Raw genomic sequence first — 15,588 nt, 5'->3', positions numbered from 1 at the left:
CATGTGTAAAATAGATAGCTAGTGGAAACTTGCTGTACAACACTGTAATCTCAGCTCAGTGCTCTGTGATGACCTAGAGGGTAAGATGGAGGGAAGGGTGTGAGGGAAGCTCAAGAAGGATGGAATATAGGTGTATGTGTGTAGGGGGGATAGTAGCTCAGTCTTGTCCAACTCTGCATACTCACAGATTGTAAGCCTGCCAGGCTCCTCTATCCATAGAATTTCCCAGGCAAGAATACTGAAGTGGGTTGCCATTTCCTCCTCCAGGTGTTGTTCCTGACCCAGGGCTCAAACCTGTGTCTCCTGCATTGCAGGTAGATTATTTACCATCTAAGTCACAAGGGAGTCAGTAATATTGAAGAGGAAACGTTAAATTTTTACATAACCTCCTGCTCCTTCTGCCTCCATAACTCAGCTTGCACCTTGCAAAGTCTGGATCATGTAGGTCACATAATCTCAGAAAGTGTGGACCTACAGTACTAGGAAGTGGAGCTTATCTCACTCACCCTTGTAACAGTTACCTTTGTAACTGCCCAGCCCCTGCAAACCTGCTTAATCATGCCTGTCCATGTAAAGGTCAGGAATTCCCCTTCCCATCTTGACTGCTGTTCCCGTGCACAAAAAAACCCTTAGTTTAAACCAGCCTATAAGCAGAGAGTGTTGCCCACTATAGTCTGTCTATAAAAACTCTGTAACACCTTTGTTAGGGGCTCAGAGCTTGGAGGGTTAACTCCTCTGGGACGGCTGGTGTAATAAACCTGTTTTCCAACTCTCTGAGTGTGGTGCTTGGATTCTCGATTACTGGTTTCTGCAACATTTCTGGAGGCTCCAGCAAGATTCCAACCACACCAGCCCCTTGAGCCGCCAGAAAGGTGGCTTGGCCAGGCTGAAGCAAAGGAATCCTGAGATGAATGAGGAGGCGTGCCACCTGATGGTATTCCGGGTTCTCTTTCACACTGGTGTTCCAACTTTCTGGATGGCCGAATCCTGACTAGACTCTTTGGAGGAATGGACCAACCCACCAGGAGTGGCCACAGGATCAGGTAAGGTCCCAGGGCCAGTCTCCAGTCAGGTCCTACCCCAACGGGTAGAAGAGGAGACTGATCACCTCCTTGGAGCTCCCAGGAAGGGGCACCAGATAGAGAGAACTGGGGACTCAGGAGAAGGGAGGCATTGTGACTGATAACTTCCTTGGAGCTCCCAGGAAGGAGCATCAGATAGAGAGAACTGAGGACTCTGGAGAAGGGAGGCATTGTGATAGCCTCTGAATGATTGTGAGTGCATGATTGCTGATTGAACGGAGTGAGAGAAAGTTTTTTTTCTTTTTAGAAACTGCAAAACCAATTCTTTTTGCATATGCAATTAAAAACAACTAGCTTGTTAAAAGGCCTGTCAAGGAAAAATGTTGAAGTTAACCTTTTCCATGTCCTTGAAATACACAGCCAACTTTGCCTGAGACCTCAGCCTTGGGCAAATTAGAACTTCAAGCAAAGAAAAAAAAGGGGGGGTAGTGGTCAAAGAGATATTTTAAATCGCAAACAGAAAACTATAAGATCTCTGTCAGTCTGTCTGTCTGGATTTATGCATGTCTCAGTGTATGTCTTTTTTTTTTTCCCCCTCTGATAATACTGTTGAAGTTGTAAATGAGTTCTAATTTAATTGGCCTAAAGAAAAGTAAGCACTTACAAATCAAACAATTCAAAATACAAGAAAAATTAACCTAAATAAAGTTCAGATTCACATAAACTGGGAAAATTCAATATTAAGTATCTAGTATTAATGTTTGTTTGGTAATCTAGTAAGGAAGTAGGATGTAGGTTTTTAATAAAGAAGATATAAAAAAGAAAATTACATTTTATAAAAGGGAAAAAAAAGTAGGTCTGACTTACAGGTAGCTGTTACAAAAAGTGATTACAAGGTTTGTGGAAAGAGATCCTAAAAAAAAGTTTTGTGCATGGTTAGGACTAAGTTTAAAATAAATATTATTAAGTTTACCTAAATGAGTTTAAAGTAAGCTAGTGCAAAATTTGGCCTTTCTCTCTGATAAGAGGACATACTTTCTTTAGATGTTGAACAGCTTTTAATAGTAGATTAAAGTTTCCTTATCTCTTAATCTGTTCTATATTTACCTTGAAATCTTTTGTCAAGTTTGGCTAAGTGAATAACTATTATTTCATAGTGACTTATATGATCCTACCTGACTGAGTGTTATAAACCCTTATGATATTTGTTGACAAATATTCCTAAGTAACTTGACTTCTAGCTAACTTTGGGATGCTTCAGAGGGCCCCTGAGACATCCCAAAGAGCTATTAAGCTACCTGGGTTCATTGGATTTGTTAAATGACATGGAAAGTACTGTTGAAGGGGTGACAAATCTTTTCAGGTTATACTGTATGGTTGGTGTTACTAATAAAGGTATCCTAAAATTGTGTGAAATTCATATAGATATGATATGCCCTGATAAAATATGGTCAATTACAATTCTAGTTATCATATTAAAGAATTACATATCACAACAACGACCAGGTTTCTTTGTGAATTGCAATAGAATCAGATTTTAAACTTCTATGGTTTTACTCTCACACCTTTAGAATACTGCTAGTTCTTCAAAATTTATGGAAAAGACTTTCCAAGATTAAGCAGATAAACAAATTTTGTTATTAACAGTAAGCTGGTACCAGACTGGAATTTAGTTCTCTCTGTCTAGAGAACAAAGTTTTCTTAGAATGCAGCTTTTAATAACAGATTATGAATTTCTTTGCCTTTAAGTGATTTATATTTGTTTTTAAAAACTTTTTGTTACTTTGGTAAGGTAAGTAAACATTATTTAAGATTATGGTATAAGTAGACAAAGCTCCTTCTGCTTATACAAAAAAATAACCCTTCATGGTTAGACTTTTGCTATCTTGATATCCTTAAAACATGGCAATACTCTGCTCCTAAATCAAGAAATTAAAAATGGATAAACAATAGCTAAAAATCAGAGAGCCAGGGGTATGGGAAATCCAAGACAGCTGCTTGGCTTTTCCCAGCTCCCTGACAGACTTCATTTTTATTTGATGGGTTAAAGCCTTCCCTGGCTACAGTGTTAATGCCCTTACAGTGAGTTCTCCAAAAAGGAAAAAAATAATGTTTCACTGAATATTACGTTCTAGTTTTGTTAATTAAGGTCTGTGCTTACTAAGACTCACTTATGAAATAGTTCCTTGTTATACTATATTGCTAAAAGGTTTAATTAAGTTATTAAAAAGGACACTCTAAGATTGTTTCTAAAGCTTATCTCAGTAACCAATCTTTGGATAAAGGTCGAATGCTCCATGATGTACAACCAGGAGATGAATACTTGGCTATAACCATTTAACTGATTCAGATGACCTGGGGTATACTGGGCTATACCCAGTGAAAGTTCTGTATTTAAATTCTTGCTTGTGACCTTACTGATAACTGCTAGCTATATCATTTTCTATGTGTGTGTTAGTTGCTTAGTCGTGTCCAACTCTTTGGAACCCCATAGACCGCAGCCCACCAGGCCCCTCTGTCCATGGGATTCTCCAGGCAAGAACACTAAAGTGGGTTGCCATTTCCTTCTCCAAAAGAAACCATAGAAAGAAAGAAAGTAAAGTCACTCAGTTATGTCCAACTCTTTGCAATCCCATGGACTGTAGCCTACCAGGCTCCTCCATCCATGGAATTTTCCAGGCAAGAGTACTGGAGTAGGTTGCCATTTCTTTCTCCACATTTTCTATGTAGCTTGTTTCAAAAGATTATTTCTTATGTTACCAAATGTGTGACTGAGCCTGTGATAAAATGCTGATATACAGTTCCATATGAGATCAATAATTATAATAATGTAACTCTAGATATGGGAAGAAGCAACAAGAGGAAATATTTTCCTGGTCCAAGAGGCTAGTAAGACAGGTATGGTCCAGAGACTTCTGCTACTTACAAGGTGTGTTCTAGTGACAACACATTGAATGGCCTGTCAGTGGACTCTTTGTTAGACCTGGGAATGAGCCTTCCCAGCATCGTGGGACACAATGACCATGAAATGCCCCCAAAACATGGTCAAAGTGTGGCTATGCAGGGGCCCTGCTGACTGGAAGTTGACCCTTGCCAGCTGCCTCTACAAAGATAAAATCATGACCACTACAAGATGCTGACCTTCAACATCCCCTTGAAAGGAGTTCAGGGTGGAGACAAAAAATAAGGCACTCCGTGCTCAGGGAAAAACCCAGAAAAGCAGACTTTCAGATAGTCAGATGTTTTCAGGTAAAGATTTTTGAGTCCAAATTCTTGCATCTTCTCATACCTAGAGAAACACTAATGTCATGGACCAATGTCTGGACCTGGTTCTCCTGGCTAGCACCTCAGCAGCTTTCCTACTTCTATTACTCTTTGGGCCATATATCTTTAACTTTCTTGTTAAGTTTGTTTCTCCAAGTAGTAGTATGACAAGAATATTCCCCAGCCAACACCAAGACAATGCTGGGACAAGCTGCCTTATCATTCTGTGGACTCTCATCTCTCTCGGAAAATGCACCCTGAGGTCCTCAGGCTATTCTCCCTTTGAAATCTTATACAGGAAACCACCCCCAGTGATAGAAAAGCTCAAGGTAGACCAACAATAACTAGCTGACCTGGAGATGTCCCAACACCTCCAAGCCCTGGAAGAAGTCTTCTGTCATATTGCCAGATAAACCTTAGAAAGGACGCCCATTCCTTTGGGCAATTGGATTCATCCCTATCAGCCAGGAGATGTAGCATGGGTTAAAGATTGGGAAAGGAACCACTTCAGCCAGTTTAAACAGTCCCTCACACTGTCGTCCTGGCAACCTCTACTGCTGTTAAAGTTACAGGTGTCATCCCTTGGATCCACCACACCAGAGTCAAGAAGGCAGCAGCTTCCTGTGATGAGGACACCTGGAAAGCAGTTCGGGACCCCAAAGACCTCCTCAAGGTCAGGTTCCAAAGACAATGGCCCTCACCCATGAAGGACGCTGAGCCCTTCTCTAGTCATTCGGAGGCTGACTAGTCAGTGCACAGCAGAAGCTTGAGGGTTCTTCAGCCTTGCTCCGGCCACATTCCAGCAGATGGCTGGTCAAAGCATGGCAGAAGCTGGAGGATCCAGCTATCAAAGTATCAATGGATTTTCATTGTCAACCCTGGTCTCTATCCTTAATCGAAATTATTGCTGTGCTTTCCATTACAGGACCAACAAGACTCCCTGGCTGAGGTGGTTTTATAGAATAGGAGATGTCTAGATCTACTGACAGCTGAAAAGAGAGGACTACGCCCCTTCTTAAATGAAGAGTGCTGCTTGTATGTAAACCAATCAGAAATAGTCAGGGACATGGCCCAACAGCTAAGGGAACCAATCATAAAAAGGAGAGAGAAACGAGCTAATTCCTGGGGTAACTGGAACAATATCTGGAGCTGGGCATCTTGGCTTCTCGATTTAACAGGGCCTCTCCTCATGCTCTTTGCAGTGCTCTTGTTGGGCCCTTGTATTCTCAATGCAATTACCCAGTTTATAACCTCTCAGATTGAATCCATAAAGTTACAAATGGTAATAGCTCAATATAGCCCCCTAAATGATGGGGACCTCTGAATGTCCTACAAAAACATGAGATGATGCTTTCTACAATGAATAATAGAAGCATCAAGAGGGGCGAATGAAGAGGAAAAGTTAAAATTTTACATAACCTCCTGCTCCTTCTGCCTCCATGACTCAGCTTGCTCCTTGCAAGGTCTGGATCATGTAGGTCACGTAGTCTCAGAAAGCGCGGACTTACAGTACTAGGAACTGGAGCTTATCTCACTCACCCTTGCCCTGCTCTTTGCAACTGCCCAGCCCCTGCAAACCTGCTTAATCAGGCCTGTCCATGTAAAGGTCAGGCATTCCCCTTCTCATCTTGACTGCTGTTCCGTGCGCAAAAACCCCTTAGTTTAAACCAGCCTATTAGCAGCTAGTCTTGCCCACTATAGTCTGTCTATTAAAACTCCACCCTTTGCTCGAGGCTCAGAGCTTGGAGTGTTAACTCCTCTGGGCCCACTGGCATAATAAACCTGAGTTCTCCGACTCTCTGAGTGTGGTGCTTGGTTGCTCAATTACTGGTTTCTGCAACTATATATATATATATATATATATATATATATATATATGCTTATAGCTGATTCACGTTGTTGTACAGAAGAAACCAATGCAACACCGTGAAGCATTATCCTCCAATTAAAAAGTTTTTAAATTTTTAAAAGTTAAAAAAAAAAAAGTACATTGCTGTAGTATAGGTGGGAGATGATGATAATTTTATTTAGAAAAGTGTCCATATATGGCAAAACTAATACAAAAATAAAATTAAATTAAAAAAAAGAAAAGTGTCCATATAGAAGCACAGAAGATGATTCTAAATCAGTTAAAGTTAATATGATATGTTGATGGAGTAGTTATGAAGAAAGAGAGAGAAGGGGTGATAAAAATGATTTCCAGAATTTTGGATTACACAACTGGGGATATGACAATATTATTTGCTGAGAAAGGAAATATTAGAGGAGAACCAAAGTATTAAGCAAACTTTGGTAAGTTATGATACGGTTGGACAATTCCCCTACTTTTGTAACTTTCATAAAAAAAAGTTTAGCTTTTTCTTCATCATTAGAAAAGCAGACTATGGAGTTAGACCTTCAGATTATGAATCCCAGCTACTACACTTACTAAATGTATATCCATGGAAAGTTACAAAGTCACTCCCTCTCAGTTTCCTCGTTTGCTGAATGAGGATTTTCAGATGAAGGAAAAATTGTAATTTCTTCCTACAGTTGTAAGAACTATATGCTGCTGCTGCTAAGTCGCTTCAGTCGTTTCCAACTCTGCGACCCCATAGACAGCAACTCACCAAGCTCCCCCGTTTCTGGGATTCTCCAGGCAAGAACACGGAGTGGGTTGCCATTTCCTTCTCCAAGAACTATATATCTACATACATTTTTTTCAAGCAAGATGACACAAAGCAAGATTTCACTAAATGTTAACTAATATTATTATATTTCTATTCTCATTCTAGTGAAGAGGAAATTGAAGTATGAAAGTAAAAGTATTGTTAGTCGCTCAGTCGTGCCGGACTCTTTGTGACTCTATGGACTGCAGCCCAGCAGGCTCCTCTGCCCATGGGATTTTCCAGGCAAAGATATTGGAGTGAGTTGCCATTTCCTTCTCCAGGGGGATCTTCCAGACTCAGGGATCAAACCCTGGTCTCCTGCACTGCAGGCAGGTTCTTTACTGACTGAGCTAAGAGGAAAGCCCAAAGGAGAGGGGAGGCAAAAAGCCTACAGCACCTTGTATTGCCAGGTGGTCTCCCATCAAGTACTAAGCAGGCCCAACCCTGCTTAGCTTCCAAGATCAGACAAGATCCACTGCATTCAGGGTAGTATGGCCATAGACTAGAGTGGCTATCTGTTCCCTTCTCCAGGGGATCTTCCCAATCCAGGGATCAAACACAGGTCTTCCACATTGCAGGTGAATTCTTTACCAGCTGAGCCAGGAGGGAAGCCCAATAGAAGTATAAGAAGTTTAAATCACCTGTCCAAGATAGCACAAATAGTTACAGAGCAGTCATACTGATTTCACATTCAATATTCTTAATACAAAATGTTAGTATTTCTAATCATACTTTAAAAGTTTTTATGGTAAAAATAAACTCTAATTGCATTAACTAAAAACATATTTTTAGCCTGGATTTTGGAATCTGGTAGATTTCCTATGAAAATTCAGGGATATTTCTTGACTATCCCTTTAACTATTTCCATGATTCTCTTCCTGATCATGTTGAAACACTGTCAAAAATGACAAATAATGATTCTTGCAGAAGCAAATGGGACTTTATGACATCACACTTTGAAGAGCGAACAAATCTGTAATCTTATCTTTTTTGACAGTTATAAAGGACATTTCAGAAACTAATTGTATCTCCTATGATTTTAAGAGGGTTAGCATACAACTAGAGAAAAAAATTTTCTTAAAAATCTTTTCTCTAGGGAAAATAGTCTAAAATATATTGTTCTTAATTCACACATACTGTCAACTTTTCCTTCAGATTCAACATCCATTACTATAAAAATGTCATTTTATACTACTCAAAGATGGAATATCTTGTTATATGTATCAGTTCAGTTCAGTCCAGTCAGTCAGTCGTGTCCGACTCTTTGCAACCCCATGAATCACAGCACGCCAGGCCTCCCTGTCCATCACCAACTCCCGGAGTTCACCCAGACTCACGTCCATCGAGTCAGTGGTGCCATCCAGCCATCTCATCCTCTGTCGTCCCCTTCTCCTCCTGTCCCCAATCCCTCGCAGCATCAAAGTCTTTTCCAATGAGTCAACCCTTTGCATGAGGTGGCCAAAGTACTGGAGTTTCAGCTTTAATATCATTCCTTCCAAAGAACACCCAGAGCTGATCTCCTTCAGAATGGACTGGTTGGATCTCCTTGCAGTCCAAGGGACTCTCAAAAGTCTTCTCAAACACCACAGTTCAAAGGCATCAATTCTTCTGCACTCAGCCTTCTTTACAGTCCAACTCTCACATACATACATGACCACTGGAAAAACCATAGCCTTAACTAGATGAACCTTTGTTGGCCAAGTAATGTCTCTGCTTTTGAATATGCTATCTAGGTTAGTCATAACTTTCCTTCCAAGTAGTAAGCATCTTTTAATTTCATGGCTGCAATCACCATCTGCAGTGATTTTGGATCCCAAAATAATAAAGTCTGACACTGTTTCCCCATATATTTCCCATGAAGTGGTGGGACCGGATGCCATGATCTTTGTTTTCTGAATGCTGAGCTTTAAGCCAACTTTGTCACTCTCCTCTTTCATTTTCATCAAGAGGCTTTTTAGTTCCTCTTCACTTTCTGCCATAAGGGTGGTGTCATCTGCATATCTGAGGTTATTGATATTTCTCCCGGCAATCTTGATTCCAGCTTGTGTTTCTTCCAGTCCAGTGTTTCTCATGATGTACTCTGCATAGAAGTTAAATAAGCATGGTGACAATATATAGCCTTGACGTACTCCTTTTCCTATTTGGAACCAGCCTTTTGTTCCATGTCCAGTTCTAACTGTTGCTTCCTGACTTGCATACAAATTTCTCAAGAGGCAGATCAGGTTATATGTATAGATTAAGCATTTTCCACTGTATTATATAAAATAAATATTACTGCTAATTTCCAAAGTTTCATTATCTTTGTGTTTTGTGTTATCCATTCTTTTACACAAATTTAAACACTTAATTTTAATGTTTTGCAGCAAAAGTAATATTTAATATTCAAATATAGGATTCCAATGAGAGTTTAATTTTATTTATATTTCTTTTAATTTTTTCATGCTTATGTAGAAAGTATATTGACTTCAGCCACATATTCTTTTGTTTTGTTTACTCTGAATCTAATTATCCTAGTCCAATTTTCAAAAAATTCAATTATGCAATACATAAAAATATTATGGAATCTGGAAAAATTTTTATTATTGACATCTCTGTTTTTAATGTTAGAAACATTATCTTTTGCAAAGAGAATGAAGGCATAGGTGATTTCAGTATCAAGTGAAAAAAAAATGCCTATTTCAGGTTATTCGGTATAATATTCCAAACTGGGATAAAATCATCTGCTTATATCTTGGGGGGAAAAAAAATGTTTCCTGGCATTGAAGATTCATAGGGCTTCCCTGGTGGCTTTGTGGTAAAGAACCCAACTGCCAATGCAGGAGACATGAGATCGCTATCTGGGTTTAGAAGATTTCCTGGAGAAGAAAATGGCACCCTCAATCCTGTATTCTTGCCTGGCAAATCCTATGGACAGAGGAGCCTGGCGGGCTAGAGTCCATGGGGTCACAAAAGAGTCGGACATGACTGAGCAACCAAACAACAACAAATTTTTATTTTATCACGTCATTTGTTCCAAAGCCTGAATCTGTGCAGTTTTCTCTTTCTCTGTAGCCTATTCTATGAAAGTGTTAGTTGCTCAGTCGTGTCTGACTCTTTGCAACCCCATGAACTATAGCCCACCAGGCTTCTCTGTCCCCAGAATTCTCCAAGCAAGAATACTGGAGTGGGTTGCCATCTCCTTCACCAGGGGATCTTCCCAATCCAGGGATTCAACCTGGGTCTCCCGCTTTGCAGTCAGTTTCCTTACTGTCTGAGCCACCACGGTCAGCCTATTCTACACCAGTGGTCTTTTGAGTCACTAAGTATGTTATTAATGTCCCCAGTATCCTAAAGCCCCACAAAGCACTGTGAATCTTTCTTAGAGGTAGGGGTTACAAAGAGTAATGACTTGTTCTTTATCTTGGATGGGATATATTAGATCATTGTATCTCTAAAATATTCACTAGTATCAAATAGTCCCCTGTATCTCCATAAGGTTTATTTTATATCCTCTCATGCTCATGTCTCTTACTTTGCCATAGTTCTTTCCATTTCCTATTTCCCAAGTAAATTAAAATAATGTCATCAATATGAAAGAACAGTTTGAGATTTCATAGAATATCCAGATGATTATGTTTTGGTTTTGGTTTTGGTGGAGGGGATGAGGGTGATGGACTGCATTGTGACAAAGAACAAGAAAATAATTCAAGCTGTTGCATAAAACAATGAAGATGTATTGCCATCCTTTCCAAAGGAACACCAATTGTTCTGTTCCTCTTTCTCCTTAAGGATTAAAAGAACACACTCAACAATAGCAGCGTAAGTGCCAGAGAATTTGTTGATTTGTTCTTGAACCAAACCCATATTCAATATGTTATCTGTGATGGGGACTATCACTTGGTTATCTTAAAGGCATCTTCTGCCACTTGATAATCCAGAGGATATTTTGATGAATGGAATATGACACGGTAAGACCGTATGGTAAATCCATATGTAGTATGGATTTCAAGATGGCTCAGTGATTGCCAACAATCATTGCATCATCAAAAAAGCAAGAGAGTTCCAGAAAAACATCTACTTCTGCTTTATTGACTATGCCAAAGCCTCTGAATGTGTGGATCACAACAAACTGTGGAAAATTCTTCATGAGACCAGAATACCAGACTACCTGACCTGTCTCCTGAGAAATCTGTATGCAGGTCAAGAAGCAACAGCTAGAACTGGACATGGAACAAACTGGTTTCAAATTGGGAAATGAGTACTTCAAGGCTGTATATTGTGACCCTGCTTATTTAACATATTTGCAGAGTACATCATGAGAAATGCTGGACTGGATTAAGCACAAGCTGGAATCAAGATTGCCGAGAGACATATCAACAACCTCCAATATGCAGATGACACCACCCTTATGGCAGAAAGTGAAGAAGAACTAAAGAGCCGCTTGATGAAAGCAAAAGAAGAGAGTCAAAAGGTTGGCTTAAAACTCAACTCTCAGAAAATTAAGATCATGGCATCTGGTCCCATCACTTCCTAGCAAATAGATGGGGAAACAATGTAAACAGTGACAGACTTTATTTTGGGGGGCTCCAAACTCACTGCAGATGGTGACTGCAGCCATTAAATTAAAAGGTGCTTGCTCCTTGGAAGAAAATTTATGACCTACCTAAGGCATATTAAAAAGCAGAGACATTACTTTGCCAACAATGGTCCATCTAGTCAAGGCTACGGTTTTTCCAGTAGTCATGTATGGATGTGAGAGTTGGACTATAAAGAAAGCTGAGCGCTGAAGAATTCATGCTTTTGAACTGTGGTGTTGGAGAAGACTCTTGAGAATCCCTTGGACTGCAAGGAAATCCAATCAGTCCATCCTAAAAGAAATCAGTCCTGAATATTCATTGGAAGGACTGATGCTGAAGCTGAAACTTCAATTGTCCACATGATATGAAGAACTGACTCATTGGAAAAGACACTAATGCTGGGAATGATTAATGGTGGGAGGAGAAGGGGACTCCAGAGGATGAGATGGTTAGATGTCATTACCCACTCAATGGACATAAGCTTGAGTAAACTCTGGGAGTTGGTGATAGCCAGGGAAGCCTGGCATGCTGTAGTCCATGGGGTTGCAAAGAGTGGGACACAACTGAGCAACTGGACTGAATTGAACAGTGGTAAAAAATCTGCTTGCCAATGCAGGAGACACAGGCTTGAACCCTGGGTTGGGAAGATTCCCTGGAGGAGGAAATGGCAACCCACTCCAGTATTCTTCTTGGGAAAAGTCTATGGAATTACAAAGAATTGGACATGACTGAGCAACTGACCACCACACGATAAGATTATCATACCTAATTCCTTTAAGTGTTTGAAAATAGCACTAATTGCTGCCATTTAACTTAAAATAATTGTATTGCTTCTTATTTTCTAACTGAGCCAAGGATATGTGTACAGTGTCCAAGCCATGCTCTTCAGTTTCTCTACAGTAAAGTCTTAGTTCTTTGGAGAAGGCAATGGCACCCCACTCCAGTACTCTTGCCTGGAAAATCCCATGGAGGGAGGAGCCTGGTAGGCTCCAGTCCATGGGGTTACGAAGAGTTGGACAGGACTAAGCGACTTCACTTTCACTTTTCACTTTCATGCATTGGAGAAGGAAATGGGAACTCACTCCAGTGTTCTTGCCTGGAGAATCCCAGGGATGAGGGAGCCTGGTAGGAGGCCGTCTATGGGGTCTCACAGAGTTGGACACAACTGAAGCGACTTAGCAGCAGGAGCAAAGTCTTAGTTCTTATTCCACAGGAAGCCAGTGTGAAAGTTTCATCAGCTGCCAACTCTTTTTATCCTCACTAGGTACCCATGAGTGGAAAAATAACCACTCGTTGGTGCTCTTACCCACTGGATCCATTGTGAGGCAAATGGAGGCCAGGAATGCCTTTATCACCTGACCCGGTTCTCCTGTGATGAGGGACCATCAGGGTGTTTTAGTTTCCGGCTATTGCTTAAGTTACTGACTTACCCTTATCTGCCCTTGGAAGACCTATCACAAGTATGGAAACTGGATTATGATTTTTCACTGTGAAAATCATAGACTGACATCACCTTCTGCTCTCCCACTGTTTGTTGTTTCTGATTTTTTATCAAATAATGACCTCATTGGCTGCCATTTTTCTTAGATCTAATAACTTAATGGTTTATTCCCCCTTATTGTGTATTTCAATGTGTCAGTATCCCATGCTGGCCATTCTAGTCTTGTTGCTCTTTACAATAATTTCATTCATTTGGGGCCTGACAATTATGTGTTGCTACATTGCTTCTGCTATTCTTGAACTCAGACACCCCCACTGACACTACATTATTTTTTTAATTTATTTTTAATTGAGGATAATTGCTTTACAATATTGTGTTACTTTCTGTCATACATCAATAAGAATCAGCCATAGGTATGTATATGGCCCTTCCTTCTTGAAAACCCCCTTCCACCTCCTACTCCATCCCACCCCTCTAGGTCATCACAGAGCACTGGATTTGAACTCCCTGCTTCATACAGCAAATTCCCACTGGCTATCTATTTGTACATATGGTAATGTATATGTTTCAGTGTTACTCTTTCAATTTGCCCCTCCCTTTCCTTTCCCCACAAGTCTCTTCTCTATATCTGCATCTCTGTTCCTGTCTTGCAGACAGGTTCATCAGTACCGTCTTTCTAGATTCCATATATATGCATTAATATATGATGCTTGTTTTGCTCTTTCTGGCTTACTTAACTCTGATGCTGTTTTTCAAAATGTTATATCCACAGAGAATTGCCTCTTTGAAACTCCTACCTTTTCACCTCCTAATGCTATCCTAAGCACCTATCCTTCTATGCTGCTGCTACTACTGCTGCTAAGTCGCTTCAGTCATGTCCGACTCTGTGCGACCCCTTAGATGGCAGGCCAGGAGGCTCCCTCGTCCCTGGGATTCTCCAGGCAAGAACACTGGAGTGGGTTCCCATTTCCTTCTCCAGTGCATGAAAGTGAAGAGTGAAAGTGAAGTCGCTCAGTCGTGTCTGACTCTTCGCGACCCCATGGACCACAGCCTACCAGGCTCCTCCGTCCACGGGATTTTCCAGGCAAGAGTACTGGAGTGGGGTGCCATCGCCTACTCTGATCCTTCTATACTCACGTTAAATTCACTTCTCTGTCATAAAGCTTTCTCAGATTCCCCAGCCAGAATGAATCACTTCTATGCTTTCTCATATTTAGTTTGTAGGGGACCATTGCATTTTCTCAGGTTCTGTTTTAGAGGTAATTATGTATTTTCCCATTTTATGGACCATAAAAAAGGTTGAGCACTGAAGAATTGATGCTTTTGAATTGTGGTGCTGGAGAAGACTCTTGAGAGTCCCTTGGACAGCAAGGAGCTCAAACCAGTCAATCCTAAAGGAAATTAACCCTGAATATTCATTGGAAGGGTTGATGCTTAAGTTGAAGCTCCAGTACTTTGGCCACCTGATGTAAAGAACTGACTGGTTGTGAAAGACCCTGATGCTGGGAAAGATTGAAGGCAAAAGGAGAAGGAGATGACAGAGGATGCGATGGTTAGATAGAGTCACTGACATAATGTTCATGAACTTGAGCAAACTCTGAGAAAGGAAAGTCTGGTGTGCTGAAGTCCATGGGGCTGCGTAGAGTTGGACACAACTTGTGACTGAACAACAGTGTATTTTACAAAATCATAGGATCCCTGAGCATGGACCCTTGTCCATTTTATCACTGACTCTCATGAAGCTCTTTTTCTAACAATCTGCCCACTTCCTTTTTGGACTGGATAAAATCACTTGAGTAAAATTAACGGATAATTTGAGAAAATGTAAAACGTATAGTACAAATATTCTAGCTGTTCATATATTTTAGTAGTTAGTATTTTGTTCATTTGTAGATACTAGAAACTAAGAAATAAAAAGCAATTCAGAGTTTTGATTCTCCCAATCTATGTAAGGCAGGTACAAAGGCATATTCTATAAAAGTGTATTTATTGTGTCTGAGAATCTCATCCATACAGAATGGCAGGTAAAAAGGAAGTTTATTAATTTCAATGGAGCAATTGATATATATTACACCAAAATCCTTCTGCATCTAGTATATTACATTTTCCAGTGACTAATTTAAATAAAGTAGCATGGATGAAGTACTTGTAATGATCCATTTATGTATACATTTATAAATTTCATAGACCTATATGTACATATATAGATAGAACTTGAAATGGTTAGAGGAAGGAATATAACAATAGTGACTTATTTATGTTAGTATTCTGTGCTAGTGTACTTTATCTAAAGATCTCCAGGGCTTTACAAACATTAACATCTCCTTCTTATCCGTGAGATAAGTATCATTATCCAAGAGTTATAGTGAAGTGATGGATGCGCAAAGAGATTAAGTGATTTCTTCAAGGTTATCATCAGTTGTGACAAGGAAAGGATAGAAGTTAGATTTATGAATCTTGGTCTTACACTTTAACTATTCTTGGGCTCTGCATATGAGTTACCCAAAATATCCAGAGAAAAAAAAATTGAGACTATAGTGAACAAAGACCATGTAGGTAAAAACTAAGTATTTGGATATTCAACATCACTGATTAAATAAACAAAATCCGGAAAGCAGATTTTACTGAAAAGGAGATTGTCCGGAGTTTGTAATTAA

The 15,588-nt window shown here is 40.0% G+C and overlaps 1 protein-coding gene and 1 pseudogene across 1 annotated transcript in view; one reads left to right on the top strand and one right to left on the bottom strand.

Annotated features, from left to right (window-relative positions):
* The first annotated feature begins 603 nt into the window (after nucleotides 1-603).
* The window catches only part of PIK3C2G (phosphatidylinositol-4-phosphate 3-kinase catalytic subunit type 2 gamma), a 669,869-nt gene continuing 654,884 nt past the window's right edge, over nucleotides 604-15,588 (top strand). The window contains exon 1 of the mRNA XM_059886331.1: nucleotides 604-1,043. The gene's annotated coding sequence lies outside the window, so the exon portion shown is untranslated. The remainder of the gene's footprint in view (nucleotides 1,044-15,588) is intronic.
* Nucleotides 7,320-7,437, bottom strand: LOC112446893 (uncharacterized; annotated as a pseudogene).

Source organism: Bos taurus, chromosome 5 (genome assembly GCF_002263795.3).
Source record: "Bos taurus isolate L1 Dominette 01449 registration number 42190680 breed Hereford chromosome 5, ARS-UCD2.0, whole genome shotgun sequence".
Classification (NCBI taxonomy): domain Eukaryota; kingdom Metazoa; phylum Chordata; class Mammalia; order Artiodactyla; family Bovidae; genus Bos; species Bos taurus.
Note: the sequence above shows the minus strand (reverse complement) of the source record. Positions and strands in the feature narration are given on the sequence as shown.